This window comes from Schistocerca piceifrons, chromosome 2 (genome assembly GCF_021461385.2).
Source record: "Schistocerca piceifrons isolate TAMUIC-IGC-003096 chromosome 2, iqSchPice1.1, whole genome shotgun sequence".
NCBI classification, from domain to species: Eukaryota; Metazoa; Arthropoda; class Insecta; order Orthoptera; family Acrididae; genus Schistocerca; species Schistocerca piceifrons.
In genome coordinates, this window is record NC_060139.1 from 165,970,819 (window position 1) to 165,987,239 (window position 16,421).

A 16,421-nucleotide genomic window follows, 5' to 3' on the forward strand; every position below is an offset into this window, starting at 1 on the left:
GGCAGAAAAGGTTAAATAAGTGAGAAAGGCATAATGTTGATTTTATTAATAAATGCCACTTACACAATTTGTTCAATGTGAGAACCGAAGACGTCGAAGACATGCTGCAGTCGTAAAACAACAAGATCAACAGTTGGTCGCAGCAGTTCCGGTGGAATCTGAGCAACGTGTTCCTGTATACTGTCCTTCATATCAAGTAGCGACCGAAAGGGTTCCTGGTAAATGCGTTCTCTTAGTGACCCGCAAAACCAAAAGTCACAAAGGTTCAAATTACGTGATCCTGCGGGCCCTGCACCTGGAAAACCTCTAGAGATAATATGCTCGTTAGGCAGATCTCTCACTGGGCACCGGACGTAAACTGTTGCCCATCTTGCATGAAAACTGTGGTTTTCACACAGTAGCGCTCTCCCAAGTCAGGTATTACATGCTGTACAAGGAGGCTCGATAACGGGCAGACGTATTAAGAAGAACGGGCAGAGAATAACGATGCTTCTGAAACCACACCACACGGTCACGTACGGCGAGTGTAACGGCTTTTCGTGCACAACACGCGGTTTAATACACTATTGGCCATTAAAATTGCTACAAGAAGAAATGCAGATGTTAAACGGGTATTCATTGGACAAATATAATACTAGAACTGACATGTGATTACATTTTCACGCCATTTGGGTGCATAGATCCTGAGAAATCAGTACCCAGAACAACCACCTCTGGCCGTAATAACGGCCTTGATACGCCTGGCCATTGAGTCAGAGCTTGGATGGCGTGTACAGGTACAGCTGCCCATGCAGCTTCAACACGATACCACAGCTCATCAAGAGTAGTGACTGGCGTATTGTGACGAGCCAGTTGCTCGACCTCCATTGACCAGACGTTTTCAATTGGTGAGAGACCTGGAGAATGTGCTCACCAGGGCAGCAGCCGAACATTTTCTGTGTCCAAAAAGGCCCGTACAGGACCTGCAACATGCGGTCGTGCGTTATCCTGCTAAAATGTAGGGTTTCGCAGGGATCGAATGAAGGGTAGAGCCACGGGTCGCAACATATCTGAAATGTAACGTCCACTGTTCAAAGTGCCGTCAATGCGAACAAGAGGTGACCGAGACGAATAACCAATGGCACTCCATATAATTACGCCGGGTGATACGCCAGTAAGGCGATGAGGAATACACGCTTCTAATGTGCGTTCACCGCGATGTCGGCAAACACGGATGCGACCATTATGATGCTGTAAACATAACCTGGATACATCCGAAAAAATGACGTTTTGCCATTCGTGCACCCAGGTTAGTCGCAGGCGCAGGCGCTCCTGTCTGTGATGCAGCGTCAAGGGTAACTGCAGCCATGGTCTCCGAGTTGATAGTCCATGCTGTTGCAAATGTCGTCGAACTGTTCGTGCAGATGGTTGTTGTCTTGCAAACGTCCCCATCTGTTGACTCAGGGATGGAGACGTGGCTGCAGGATCCGATACAGCCAAGCAGATAAGTTGCCTGTCATCTCGACTGTAGTGATACGAGGCCATTGGGATCCAGCACGGCGTTCCGTATTACCCTCCTGAACCCACCGATTCATTGGATCTCGACCAACGCGATAGGCCAGAATCCGACCTTTATCAAAGTCACAAACGTGATGGTAGACATTTCTCCTCTATACACGAGGCATCACAACAACGTTTCACCAGGCAACGCCGGTCAACTTGAAACACGTATGTATTCATTACCAGCGATGGCGAGGCATGACAGAATCTCTGACCAGAGAGTTATTTATCATTGCTAGTCTGCGCTTGACCGCGCGAGTGTTCAGTTGCGAGTAGTCAGTTGCGAGTGGCTCTCAGTCGGCAGTAGTTGTAATACTTCCTATGCATTCCCTCCAAGAATTAAAATTAAACATGGGCCAGCATTGCACGGAGCTGTGCCGAAAAATAAGAGCAGATATTGATGGAGTTTACTGATGTAAGAATTTTGGTTTTTGTGTTCAGGTTTAATTATTGCACAGGGCCGAAGGTCAGCGCCGCTGCCCTTATAAAATTTGTCGGGTTTAATTATTTGTGTTCAGATGTTACACATAGTTTATGCTTCATTATTTAATTAATTTTATTGTGGGTTTAATGAGCAATCTTCATTAGTTAATGTTTGTGGGGAGTTTACATTTGGGCCATTTTTATTCTTAATTTTGCAAGCGGGTTACGCTTGATTCATTTTTATTATGCAGTTTTGTGGGAATATAACATTTCACTTAACATTGACTTTTATATTCTTGCTGGGAGGTTACAATTTCACATTTATTGACTTTTAAGATTTTTGTGCGCGGAGGTTACAAACTGCTGTTTGCGTATGAGAAATCGGTTGGAAACTTTCCTCATGTCAGTACGTTGTAGGTGTCGCCACCGGCGCCAACCTTGTGTGAATGCTCTGAAAAGCTAATCATTTGCATATCACAGCATCTTCTTCCTGTTGGTTAAATTTCGCATCTGTAGCACGTCGTCTTCGAGGTGTAGCGATTTTAATGGCCAGTAGTGTAGCAAAATCTTCGGTTCTGTATATTCACTACAGAACATTGCTGTCGATCATGAGGTTTTAGTTGGTTCTGTTCTTTTACCGGCACCGTTGTAAAATAGACCGCGGAACTTCCCGTACAGTTCACCAGGGGATGGACAGTTCTCATGACACTGCACGAACCCCTAGAACTACCCGGGGCAGGTGCTGCACAGTCAGTTCTAGCAACAGCAACGTCCTCAATTACTTCCTCCAATATAGGACGCCCTCCTCTTCCAGGCGACACACCATGCTCACCCGTGTTTTCGTATTTCATTACCATCCTCTTTAACCCTCTTAATTACGTGGGACTTCTCCACAGCCCTTTCCATCGGCCGTACTCTCTCATCCTTTTGCCATCGCCATTGGTCCTCCCTTCATGGGAATAAGCTCTGGCTCATTAAGCCTCTCCCAGCGGCTTCGACGACCTCCTCTCGGACCTCCCGCCGGGAGGTCATTTTCACTAGTTTGCGTATTGGGCACTGTCTTTTTAGCCACCGCCCGCATCTCGTGGTCGTGCGGTAGCGTTCTCGCTTCCCACGCCCGGGTTCCCGAGTTCGATTCCCGGCGGGGTCAGGGATTTTCTCTGCCTCGTGATGGCTGGGTGTTGTGTGCTGTCCTTAGGTTAGTTAGGTTTAAGTAGTTCTAAGTTCTAGGGGACTGATGACCATCGATGTTAAGTCCCATAGTGCTCAGAGCCATTTGAACCATTTAGCCACCGTAATTTGATAAGTGGCGCTCCCCCCCCACTTTTTACACATTGCGCCCGAGTTTAAACTGTTCGCCACTTCCTGAAGGAATGCCCATTTTTTAACGGTTTACGTTCCCACTGAGTTTTCGGCCCTTTTAGCAAATGATGTGCGGGCTGTCGACCGTGTTTTACTTTTTATCCGTCAAAGCAATAGGGCGAAGGCCATCTAATTTTTAGCTTTGGACCTCCATTTCTGATTGGTGTCTTTTGTAGCCCTTTCTCCACGTCCCTGTTTTTCGTTGTCTTCTCTTATGTCAATTAGAATTGACGTATAGTCGTTTCTTGACTTCTCTCTGTCTTCGTATTCTATAGTTTTGACTTGGGCGCGTATGACAACTGTTGGTTTTGGGCCCAAAACAAAACAAACAAAACAAAAACAAAGAAAAGTATGGATTACGAATTAAAGTTCAGGGAGAACAAATAAAAACTTTGAGACTTGCCGAAGACATTGTAGTCCTGTCAGAGACAGCAAAGGACTTAAAAGAGCAGCTCAGCAGATTGGACAGTGTCTTGAAAGGAGGATATCAGATAAACACGAACAAAAGTAAAATAAGGATAAAGGAATGCAGTCGAATTAAATCAGATGATGCTGGAGGAATTAGATTAAGAAACGAGACAAAGTAGTAGATGAGTTTTGTTATTTGGGCAGCAAGATAAATGATGATGACTTAGGTAGAGAGGATATAAATGTAGACTGGCAATGGCAAGAAAAGCGTTGCTGAAGAAGAGAAATTTGTTAGCATCGAATATAGATTTAAGCGTCAGTAAGTCTGTTCTTAAATTATTTCTATGGAATGTAGCCATGTGTGGAAGTGAAACATGGACGACAAACGTAAAGACAAGAAGAGAACACAATCTTTTCGATATGTGGTGCTACAAAGGAATGCTGAAGATTACGTGGGTAGTTCACGGAACTACAAAGGGGAACTGAATAGCATTGAGGAGACAAGAAACTTGTGATACAATCGGACTAGAAGGAGGAATTGCTTGATAGGACACGTACAAAGACATCAAGGGATCAGCAATGTAGTACTGGACGGAAGACCACGGGACCAAAAGACTGACAAGAACATAACCTGCAGTAGTTACACTACTGGCCATTAAAATTGCTTCACCACGAAGATGACGTGTTACAGACGCGAAATTTAACCGACAGGAAGAAGATGCTCTGATATGCAAATGATTAGCTTTTCAGAGCATTCACACGAGGTTGGTGACACCTACAACTAGCTGACATGAGGAAGGTTTCCAACCGATTTCTCATACATAAACAGCAGTTACCTGGTGAAAAGTTGTTGTGATGCCTCGTGTAACGAGGAGAAACGCGTACCATCACGTTTCCGACTTTGATAAAGGTCGGATTGTAGCCTATTGCGATTGCGGTTCATCGTATCGCGACATTGCTGCTCGCGTTGGTCGAGATCCAATAACTGTTAGCAGAATATGGAATCGGTGGGTTCGGGAGGGTAATACGGAACGCCGTGCTGGATCCCAACGGCCTCGTATCACTAGCAGTCGAGATGACAGGCATCTTATCCGCATGGCTGTAACGGAACGTCAGCCACGTCTCGATCCCTGAGTCAACAGATGGGTCGTTTGCAAGATGGCAACCATCTGCACGAACAGTTCGACGACGTTTGCAGCAGCATGGACTATAAGCTCGGAGACCGTGGGTGCGGTTACCCTTGACGCTGCATCACAGACAGGAGCGCCCTGCGATGGTGTACTCTACGACGAACCTGGGTGCACTAACGGTAAAACCTCATTCTTTCGGATGAATCGAGGTTCTGTTTACAGCATCACGATGGTCGCATACGCGTTTGGCGACATCGCGGTGACCGCACATTGGAAGCATGTATTCGTCATCGCCATTCTGGCGTATCACCCGGCGTCATGGTGTGGGGTGCCATTGGTTACACGTCTCGGTCACCTCTTGTACGTATTGGCGGCACTTTGAACAGTGGACGTTACATTTCAGATGTGTTACGACCCGTGGCTCTACCCTTCATTCGATCCCTGCGAAACCCTACAGTTCAGCAGGATAATGCACGACCGCACGTTGCAGGTCCTGTACGGGCCTTCTTCGACACAGAAAATATTCGCCTGCTGCCCTGGTCAGAACATTCTCCAGGTCTCTCACCAATTGAAAACGTGTGGTCAATGGTGGCCGAGCAACTGGATCGTCCGAATACGCCTGTCATTACTCTTAATGAACTGTGGTATTGAGTTGAAGCTGCATCGGCAGCTGTACCTGTACACGCCTTCCAAGCTCTGTTTGACCTAATGGCCAGGCGTATTAAGGCCGTTATTACGGCCAGAGGTGGTTGTTCTGGGTACTGATTTCTCAGGATCTATGCACCCAAATTGCGTGAAAATGAAATCACATGTCAGTTCTAGTATAATATATTTGTCCAATGAATACCCGTTTATCATCTGCTTTTCTTCTTGGTGTAGCAATTTTAATGGGCAGTAGTGTATTATGAGCTGAAGAGGCTTGGACAGGGTACAGTAGCATGGAGAGCTGCATGAAACTAATCACCTGCTGAAGACCACAACAACAATAATGTAAAAAGAAAAACCTGATATGTTTTGTTTATTAAAAGTTATATAAACAATTTTCAGTGTACTGCATATCGCGCGCCGCCCTGTAGATGATGTGCAATAACGAAAGTAACGAGTAACGAATACCTGGTGAACGGGTATGTTTGTCGACAAAACGGAACACGTACGCAGCAAGACTGATTTGTTACAATCACAGCCCTACTGGCCACTAGAAGTGAGACCGTCTGACCAAGGTCCATTACGTCGTTAAAACGTAACTGATAGTGGTGGTCAGGAAGTCGCGTGTCTGTTAGAAATCACAGTGTTTGAGAAATCACAGTTATCACAATAACAACTTTACAGAATCTAACTGCGATTTCAGGCACAGTTAGCAGTCGCAAGTATCATTTCACATTCAACGCCGTGAGTTGTCTGTTGGCCGAATTTCGCACTGCTTTCTGCGATGTCAGTGACAAGTCGCGGTTAGAAGTCACAAGTAGCAACTAAAAAGCGCAGTTAACTGTGCCATCTGTTGGTCAGAGTTCGTACTACGCTCCTTTCGTGCGATTCACTATAGAGTCCAACTGCGATTTCCGTGACAAGTCGCAACTAAGAGTCGCAAGTAGCAACTAAAAAGCGCAGTTAACAGTGCCATCTGGTGGCCAAAGTTCGAATTACGCTATTCGCTATCGAGTCAAACTGCGGTTTCTGTGACAAATCGCAACAAGAAGTCGCAAGTAGCAACTAAAATGCGAAGTTAACATTCTTTTCCTAGTGCCATCCGTTGACCGACGTACGTACTTCGTTATGAGAGCCTTGTGCCTCACGAGAGTCCTGTATGTGCATATGAAGTCCTTATTTCAATAGTGATACAAGTCCATTTTTGTTCATTTTGAGATACAGAGTCCTAAAGTTAAATGAGCGCTGAAAAATCTGCAGTTGAGGTACCAGAAATATTCAAGTATATGGCTTCTTGCTAGAGATGAACCTTTCTTTCTGTTTGTTTGGATCACAAATTTCAGAAGATTTATAGACAGAAAAGTGGAGGTAATGCACTTGTACCACTATTGAAATAAGCCCTTCATATTATATGGCGACATGCACATTCAGCACCAGTTATGGTAGGTCAAACACAGCTGTTACTCTGAATGTATTATATTAATAAGAAGCAACATTGCCTTTTTCTCCTGAAAATATCAAGTAACCTAAAAAATGTATTTGATTCTCCTTCCAATATAACAGTTTTGGTTAATACTCCACATGCCAACAGGACTTCGCAATGTTAACACAGCAGACACTACTACCACCTACATAAGTAAGCTTTTCCCGTGTAACATTCAAGTAATGCACTTAAACTATTGCTGATTTAACTGGAAGATCTGTACTTCCCACTTACATATCAACAGCCTCAAAATGCATATTCAAGACCTTGGGATATGTTACAGGTCAGTGTCACACCAAGATTGTGGAGAAAGGGGGCGGGGGGCGGCATGTCACTCTCCAGCAAGTGTTTACGAATAAATAAGTGGCGGAAAATTTACGGGTATAGGACGACTTAACATGTGGAAAATGAGATTTTCATTATTCACTCACTGTATTTAACATTTATTTTTTCTATAAAATCGCATAACAACTTCAATAAAAGTTTAATCACTCATTCTGCACACTTATTTCATAATTATGGCACTTTTAAACTGCAAATCCTCTAAGAGGTGTCGTGAATCTTCACGATTCTCTTTCAAGAGCCTTGATGTGGATAGATACGTACAGCAACCAGTAATCAGAGTCGGAACTGCGTCTGCAAAATCACAAGGATTATTGAACATTTTTGCTGTCACTAAATACAAGCAATGTAATTGACAGAGTAGTATTGTTAATATTTGCTGAAAGCCAAGCAATGGGTTATATATCAGATTTGCAAGAACGATCTCACATAAGTAATTAAGTTCATCGAAACACTTAGAAAGTAGCCTCTCGTCTGACGAGGACAGTCTAAAGACGCAGTGACAATTTCTCCGGATCTGTTGACAATGATATTTTGAGTTATCACTTTACTGAGTCACTGAAATGTAGTTCAGGTACCTGTGAACATAACAATATGTTAGAATTAATTTTCTAAACACGAATTATTACGGTACTGAATGGCTACTTATATATTAATTACACTATTAATATTTTCACACTTGTTTCTTTAATCATAACTAAAGCCAACGGAAGAACAAACGTAAAACATACTACTGACAGTTTTGTTGAGATGCAATTTTCTGTGTGGATAAATGTAACTTTTTCATACAGTGGCAAGTCCCAGAAATCGCAGGAGTCACAGAAATCGCAGGAGTCGCAGAAATCGCAGAAGTAGTAGAAATCGCAGGAGTCACAGAAATCGCAGAAGTAGCAGAAATCGCGGAAGTAGCAGATATCGCAGTGGTAGAGTGCGGAGGGATACACGAACTGGAATCCTTAAATGTGACTCTTAACTGCGACAAATCACAGTTAAGAATAACAGATACTGAAAAGTAGCATTCACAGAAATCACTGATATCTGAAAATCGCAGTTTAGCCCATCACTAGTAACTGAAAAGTGGGTTCCGTGGATCCTGAGCCGGCCTACCCTTGCTGGCCCCCACGTGGCAGCCGAGCTGAGGTCCCTAGAGGGGGGAGGCGCGCCAGCGGGCCACCTGCGGCTGCTGCGGGGCACACGTCACATCGGGAGGCCGCTTTATGTCTTCCGCGGCTCTCAGCCACGCCGGCTGCTCCTCCGCAACCTCCCAGCCGGCCAGGTTTTATACCCCCGGCCCCAGTCTGGCGGCAAGAGCAGGGTCCCCTCCTTCCCTCCCTGGCCTCACCTCCTCTCCCTCTTCCGTTCCTTCCTGCCTCCGGAAGCTGCCTCCCCACTGGCCGCCGACTTATCCAAATTTTATGCTAATTGCTGGCTGTGCATTAGGACCGTTGTAAGCCGCGGGCACATCCAGCCCCGCCCCATCCGACAACTGGCGGTTCCAGTTCAGTTCAGGTAGCTGGTGGTGGGGGCAGTCGCCTCCACTGGCTCTGTACTCCGTGCGGAACAACTTTCCCCTCTTTCTTTTCCTTTTCTTTGCTTGCTACGGCGTCGGGGATGCGGAAGGCGCGAGCTTTGTATTCCCGAAAGTTAGCAGTGGCCGGCAGCCCTCCGGCACTCCCGTACTTCCACTGCGGCCCCTGAAATGGTAGCCGCAAGTACGGTGCGACCGCAGCACCTCTGTTTACCGTCGCCTACTCTCTCAGACTGCTTAAGGCAGCTAAGCGAAAGGTGTACCTGGTCAGAGGGTCGTATTGTGCTTCGGAGTACGTCAGAGGAAGTTATGAGGTACTGCAACTATAATAAATAATAAAAATAAAATAAATAAATAATAAAAAATTGAAGTTTCTGTCCACGGTTTCATAAAACATCGCTCGTGTGAAACCCAGCTTGCCTTTTTCTCACATGGTATACTGCGAAATATGGATGGAGGACAACAGGCAGATTCCATGTTCCTAGATATCTGTAATGCGTTTGACACGGTGCCACACTGTCGACTATTAACGAAGGTTCAAGCATACGGAACAGGTTTCTATCTATGTAAGAGCTCGAAGACTTCTTGGGGGGGGGGGGGGGGGGGGGTAGGACGTCAAACGGGACGACGACTTGGAGCAGGTGAGACACCACAGGAATTTTTAACTTCCACTGTCTATACTTTTAAAAATAAATTCATAAAACTTTGCCAGAATGACCAGAAAGGATTCAGGATTTACACTTATAGTGGTGGAAGTTCGAAAATATAAGAAAATAATTTATTTTTTTACATTTGTAATTCACCATTTTTTCACTTACCATTGGCTGTATTTGTTGCTATAGGTACACTTTTCTTCATAAGTAAGGGAGATTCTTCAATTAATTTTGCACAGCGTACAAACCATACTTACAGGTGTATGAAACTCTCGAATTTTCCAAATATATTAAAAACTGTGGTAAAAATTGAGATAATTAACTATAATATTTGAGTTTTTTCTAAACATAAAGTTTAAAATGTAAGAGCACATTTATTTTTTCATAAATAAAATAATTTCTAGAGTTTCATACACCTGTAAGTATGGTTTGTATGCTACGCAAAATTTATCGAAGAATCTCTCTTAGTTATGAAGAAACTTGTGCCTATAGCAACAAACGCAGCCAATAGAAATGAAAAAATTTTGAACTTTCACACATAAAAAAAATTTCAGCGAAGATACGAGGTGACTCAGGCAAAATTTCTATTTGGTGTAGCTAGTTCTAAATATAGAAAAATGTAAGTAACAGCAGATGAGTAGTAGCTAGTTCTAAATATAGAAAAATGTAAGTAAGAGCAGATGAGTAGGAAAAACAAACCAACAATGCTCGAATGCAGTATTCGTAGTGTGTTCCTTTACTCAGTCACGTCGATTAAATATCCAGGCGTAACGTTACAAAGCAATATGATAGAATGAGGGAAGGCGAATGGTCGACTTCGGTTTATTGGGGGAAATTTAGGAAAGTGTGGTTCATCTGTAAAGGAAACCGCGTGTTGGTGCAGGGTACTTCCCGCCGTGTGCCATACGGTGGTTTGCGGAGCATGTGTGTAGATGTAGATGTAGATATAGTATACTGTGTCGAGTTCTCGTGATCTGCAATGTTTTTTGATGCTTACCATCGACCCAGAAGCGCTATGCGCGTGAAATTTAAACTCTCGGTCGTCCTTGTCCTTTACTCGCTGCATTACAAGCAATTGTAAAGCCCATCAAAGGCATTCATAAGTCCCATTCTCATCCCGTCTCTGTTCTTTTCCTGTGCCGACGAGAGCCTGAGAGGTTGTAATGGTACTTGAATTACGTAACCATTACGGCACCTCACCTCAACCTCTCAATACCAGCAATATTCTACTGTGTTTCTGTAAAATAGTTAACATATTTCTATGAGAAGATTCAGATTTGATTTCATTAATGTAGAGGTACTTCGATACATCGATATGTTGCAATGATATTATTCTTATGTGTATTCTTTCTGTTGTCACTATGTTCATTGACGTACTTGTAACTGTGATTTTTGGGGGCGTAAGCGGTTATTAGAGAGTCAAGCTTTGGTCGTCATGTTAAAAAGACGCAAATTGTAGTCAGTTTATGAAATGTGAACTTTAACAGTGAGGAAGATATTTTTAAGTATGTTTTATATTGTGAAGTGATGTTTTGGAACGAGTTACGTGATATTGCAACAAAAGTAATAAAAAAGAAGTGTAACTTAAATTCGGAGTGCTGATTACTTTTTTTACATCACCATTGTCCTAACTTGCAAAAGTTTAATCTTCAAGAATGGTTTATGAAACACATCTGTTAAACTTTTGAATATCGCAGAATAACACCTAGGCCTCTTTGCATCCGAGCTTGGAATCATCACTACCTAGATTTTCGACGATGGAGCCATGAGTTCACAACGAGACCAGCGTGGGAAACACGAAAAGATGAGTGCCTAGTTTATCCATTATTTCAAGAAATGACTTTATTAACTGTGCTCTAATGATACCTGCCACATAATATAATTTTGTTGTTGCCCGAAAATGCAATATTTAGCAGCGTGAGCGACACTACAATCATAATTAATTTTTGATGTTTGTTGTGGTAGGTTTCTTAGAAGGTACATGTATAAATATATTCTAGCTGAAATTCATAAATCGTTGTTCATCATTTAGAACGGTACCTGTTATTGATGATAATAATTATTATTCAGAAATATTTTGTAGCATCATAAGTAAGGATTTGGTTCTGATGAAGTATTATAGCGTGTGATGTATTCAAGTATATAGCTGGCGTGACTAGTAACTGAGACATTATACGCTCATTTCACTTTCGGCGAAAATTCGAACCTGTATCTTCATAATCTATTTCAAAATTATTTCCTTTCTGCTTTACAACAAAATGTGCTTTTGCGCCAGATAGAACGAGCAAATATAATACCATTTATTCTGCTTCCAAATACATTGACAATTACAAACTGCAAATTATTCATTGACTACAACCTGTAGCAGTCAATATTATCTATATTTACGTTTAAACTCCGAAAACCATGCGGACGTTAAGTCTCATTGTTCTAGTTATTAAGCCCTTTTCTCGATCCATTCACGGATAGAACAAGTATAGAAGATTGTTTAAATGCCTCTGTGCGCGTAATCTTGTCTTCGAGACCCCTATGGTAGCGACGACATCGGAATTGTGGTGTATTCCTAGATCCATCACTTAATTTTGGTTTTAAAACTTTCTGTGTAAGCTTCCACGTTAGAGTGCATCTACCTTCAAGCGTTTGGCAGTTCAGTTCTCTCATCAACATTGTGACACTCACTCACGGGTACAACAAAACTGTGGCAACCTGTGCCGCATTTCTTTCTTACCGTACAGTATCCCTGTTAGTCATATCTGATATGGGTCGCACACGCATGAGCAATATTCTACGATGGGCTCACGAGTATTTTATATGATTGATCGCATTTACCTAACATTCTACCAACGGACCAAAGTCTAACACATGCCTTAAGTACAACTCGAACAATGTGATCTTTCTATTTCATATCCCTACAGACTGTTACTCCCTGATATTTGTATGAGATGACCAATTCCAGCTATGATTCATTGGATACTGTGAATTTTCGTTTTATGATGTGCACAGTTTTACATTTCTGAACATTTAAACGAGTTGCAAATCTGTGCACCCCTTTCAAATCTTATCAATATATGACTGAATACTTGTACAGCTTTCTCCATACGGTACTTTGTAATATGAATGATGTAGCTAATAGGGTTATCGGTAACAGTCGTTTGCAGTGAACACATTACCTGCAACAAAACGCAGTATGTACGACTCAGACACGGAACTTTTGTGTTAGTGAAATTTTACTGTCTGAAGGTGGTCAGTCAGTGAAGTCAACCATTTTAAATTATTAGAACTGAGGATAGATGGAAACTTTCTTTGAAGTAATACGTGCAAGACGTTGTGCAGAATCGGCATGCTGCTATTTTCAATTATAATCTGTATTGTCTCTGACACTAAAACACGAAAGCTTGCTTCCTGCGATTATTTTCACTCTATTGTCTCCTGTGGTATCACAGTTTCGGGCAACTCTGTGTGTTCAGCAAGAAAATTCTTAGCGCAAAAAGGGCGGTCAGGTAGATGTGTGTTATCAGTCAGCGAACTTCGTGTAGTCCGTTCTTAGATGTTTTGGGTATTCTAATTCTACCATTCCCACACGCAAAATCCATTGTGGGATTTGATGTTGACAATACTGACTGTTTCTGAAGAAACTGTAAGATTCATTCAGTTAACACTAGATGGAAGAACTATTGGCACTTGCATAACGCTTCCTTGAACACTGTATAGAAACGTGTGCAGTATTCAGCAAGTTTCATTTGCAGAAGGCTGACACTAAACTTGGAAAAATGTATCTACAGAAGTTCATAGCAGTGGCCGAGACAGTTTCACTGAGACCGTTTCGCACAGCTTTAATCATGTTTTATTAACGTAACAAATGAGGAGGTATGATTAGAATTGGGGAGAAGAGAAATTTGTGGTACAACCTGACTAAAAGAAGAGATCGGTGGTAGGACACATTCTGAGGCATCAAGGGATCACCAATTTAGTACTTGAGGGAAGCGTGGGGGGTGGGGGGGGATAAAAATCGCCGAGGAAGACCAAGAGATGAATTTCAGAAGGATGTACGTTGCAGTAGTTACTAGGAGATCAAGAGACTTACACAGTATAGAGTAGCGTGGAGAGCTGCATCAAACCAGTCTTTGGACTGAAGACCGCACACAACACATTAAGGTTAATAGCCTGTACTAATCAGCATTCTGTAAACTACGTGTAGACTCATTCCATGACTAAGTAGCTTCGCCTCGCCTAGTCACACGGAACCCTGCAAATGAATAAATAAAATAAAATAAATATACTCCATCTGGGAGAACGAGGACTAATGTCGTCTTTCTCACTTCGCAGATTGAGTTTTACAACACGTTTCACGTCCAAAAATTAAATCCATCTCTAAGGTATCTCATCCGATTTATTTTCTAATCTCAAAATAATGCAGGAAGTCGTTTACCCTCCGTCCTTTGTACGTGTTCATACCAATAGTTGCGGTTTCTCCAGGACTGCCTCCGCTTCTAATTAATGCTCGATAATTTTATCTCTTGCTAGAGCACTCGACAATGCTTCGCAATTGCAAAATTTGTATCACATTTGGATATACATCTTAAACTCCTTGCCCCTCTCACTGCCCATCTCCACCACCATCGGTCCTTATCCTTCTCCTCCCTGTCCTCTCCCTGTGCACCGACTCCCCTCCCCTATCTATGTCTAACTCCTTCCTGACTTCCTTCAGGATAACGACGTCGTTCGACTAGAGTGGCCAGCATGTTCTCCAGACATGAACCATATCAAACATGCCTGGGATAGATTAAAAAGGGATGTTTATGGACGAGGTGACTCACCAACCACTCTGAAGGATCTATGCCGAATCACCGATGAGGAGTGGGACAATCTGGACCAGCATTGCCTTGATGAACTTGTGTATAGTATGCCACGACGAATACAGGCATGCATCAATGCAAGAGGACGTGCTACGGGGTATTAGAGGTAACGATGTGTATAGCAATCTGGATCACCACCTCTGAAGGTCTCGCTGTATCGTGGTACAACATGCAATGTATGGTTTTCATGAGCAATAAGATGGGCGGAAATGATGTTTATGTTGATCTCTATTCCAATTTTCTTTACAGGTTCCGGAACTCTCGGAACCGAGGTGATGCAAACCCTTTTTTTACTTTTTTTTGTTTGTGTAGTATGTGCATACTGATACACCACATATATTAAAGAAATATGTAGCTTATGTCCATTCAAGGACACCGTGTAAAAATCTGGAGTAAACTGGAAAAGACCTTTGTGAGATATATGTTAGCAGTGCTCTTTATATAGTATATATATGCATACAGGGTGTCCCATTTATCTTGACCACACTAAACAACTTTTGTCCAGATGAAAATTACAAAATGTTCAAGCAAATGTTCTTTAGCCGTCAGGGGGACATCAATCAGCATGATTGCCCGCGTTGTAGCTTCGTTTTTTACAACGATATGAACAGCGTTATGACTTTTTTAAATAGCTCTCTGCATTTTTTATGCGTTACTTCATTTCCTCTCCTAAAGACCTGTTCAAAAATGCATCACAGTGTACCATTCACTGAAACACAACGTTATTAATGACGTAACACAACATTGACGTTGACGCTCCCAACGCTTAGTGCAGGTACTCGGGGTAATGGAACACATCCACGTGCTGACGTTGACAGAGGACAAATGAAACATAAGCAGAATGCACACCCGTCATTCCATCAACCATCGTCAGTTGAAGAGTTGTGTGAGTAGAATGTACACCAACGAAGAGAAGGTAGAAATGCTACTCATCTATGGGGAATCTAAGTTAGCAGAACAGTAATTGTAATGCTGTTTTCTTATGAATGGGTACATTTAGTACAGTAGTTTAGTCTTTTTAAATACTGTTGTGTAGCGTAGGCATACAGTAGTAAAGGCTGTCCTTCCTAAAAACTGAATCGACATAGCGTTTCTTTTATTGTTGTTGTTGAAGGTAGGCGAAATGCCACGCAGGCAGCGGAATTATACAGAGAGCGATATCCTGACAAGAACCCATCTTCCCGAAGGATGTTTTGTCGTCTCGTTGCGACGCTTCAGAAACAGGAAGTTTCAACCCACGACAACGCAATCGTCGTAGCACTCGCACAGACGAAGCTGCCGAAGTTACTGTTCTCACTTCCGTTGCTATGAATCCACATGTGACCTTACGACAGCTTGAACACGAGACTGGCATTTCTAAAACCAGTTACATCGTATTCTTTACACGTCACCGGTTCCATCCTTACCATGTACACCTAAATCAAGAATTGCATTGGAATGATTTCCAGAATCGTGTACAGTTCTGTCAGTGGGCACAGCAGCAAATCCTCGCCAACCCGAACTTCTGCTCCGATGTTCTATTTACCGTGAATGTTGCTTTTGAAACAAAGGAAAAGTAAATACAAGGAACATGCATTATTGGTTCGGCGAGAACCCACGACGGCTTAAACAGGTGGAATATCAGCGTCAATGGAGAGTTAACGTCTGGTGTGGCATGCTTGGTACTACAATTACTGGCCCTTACTTCATCAATGGTAGTCTAAACGGCACAGCGTATGCCAACTGCCTCAGACGAATTTTTCATCCTCTTCTGGATTAAGTGCCGCTAAGAATCGGAATGCTTGTGTAGTATCAACACGGTGGATGTCCAGCACATAATGCCTTGCGTGCACATGGTGTTCTGAACCGAAGGTATCCTGCCAGATGGATCGGTCGAAGAGGAACAGTTACTTGGCCAGCTAGGTCTCCTGATTTAAATCCTCTGGACTTTTTCCTTTGGGGATGTATTAAAAACGTTGTCTATCGCGATATTCCAATAACTCCAGAGGACATGCAGAAACGTATCGTGCTTGCTTGTAATTCTCTTCAGCAGGCAACACATAAAACAGTAAA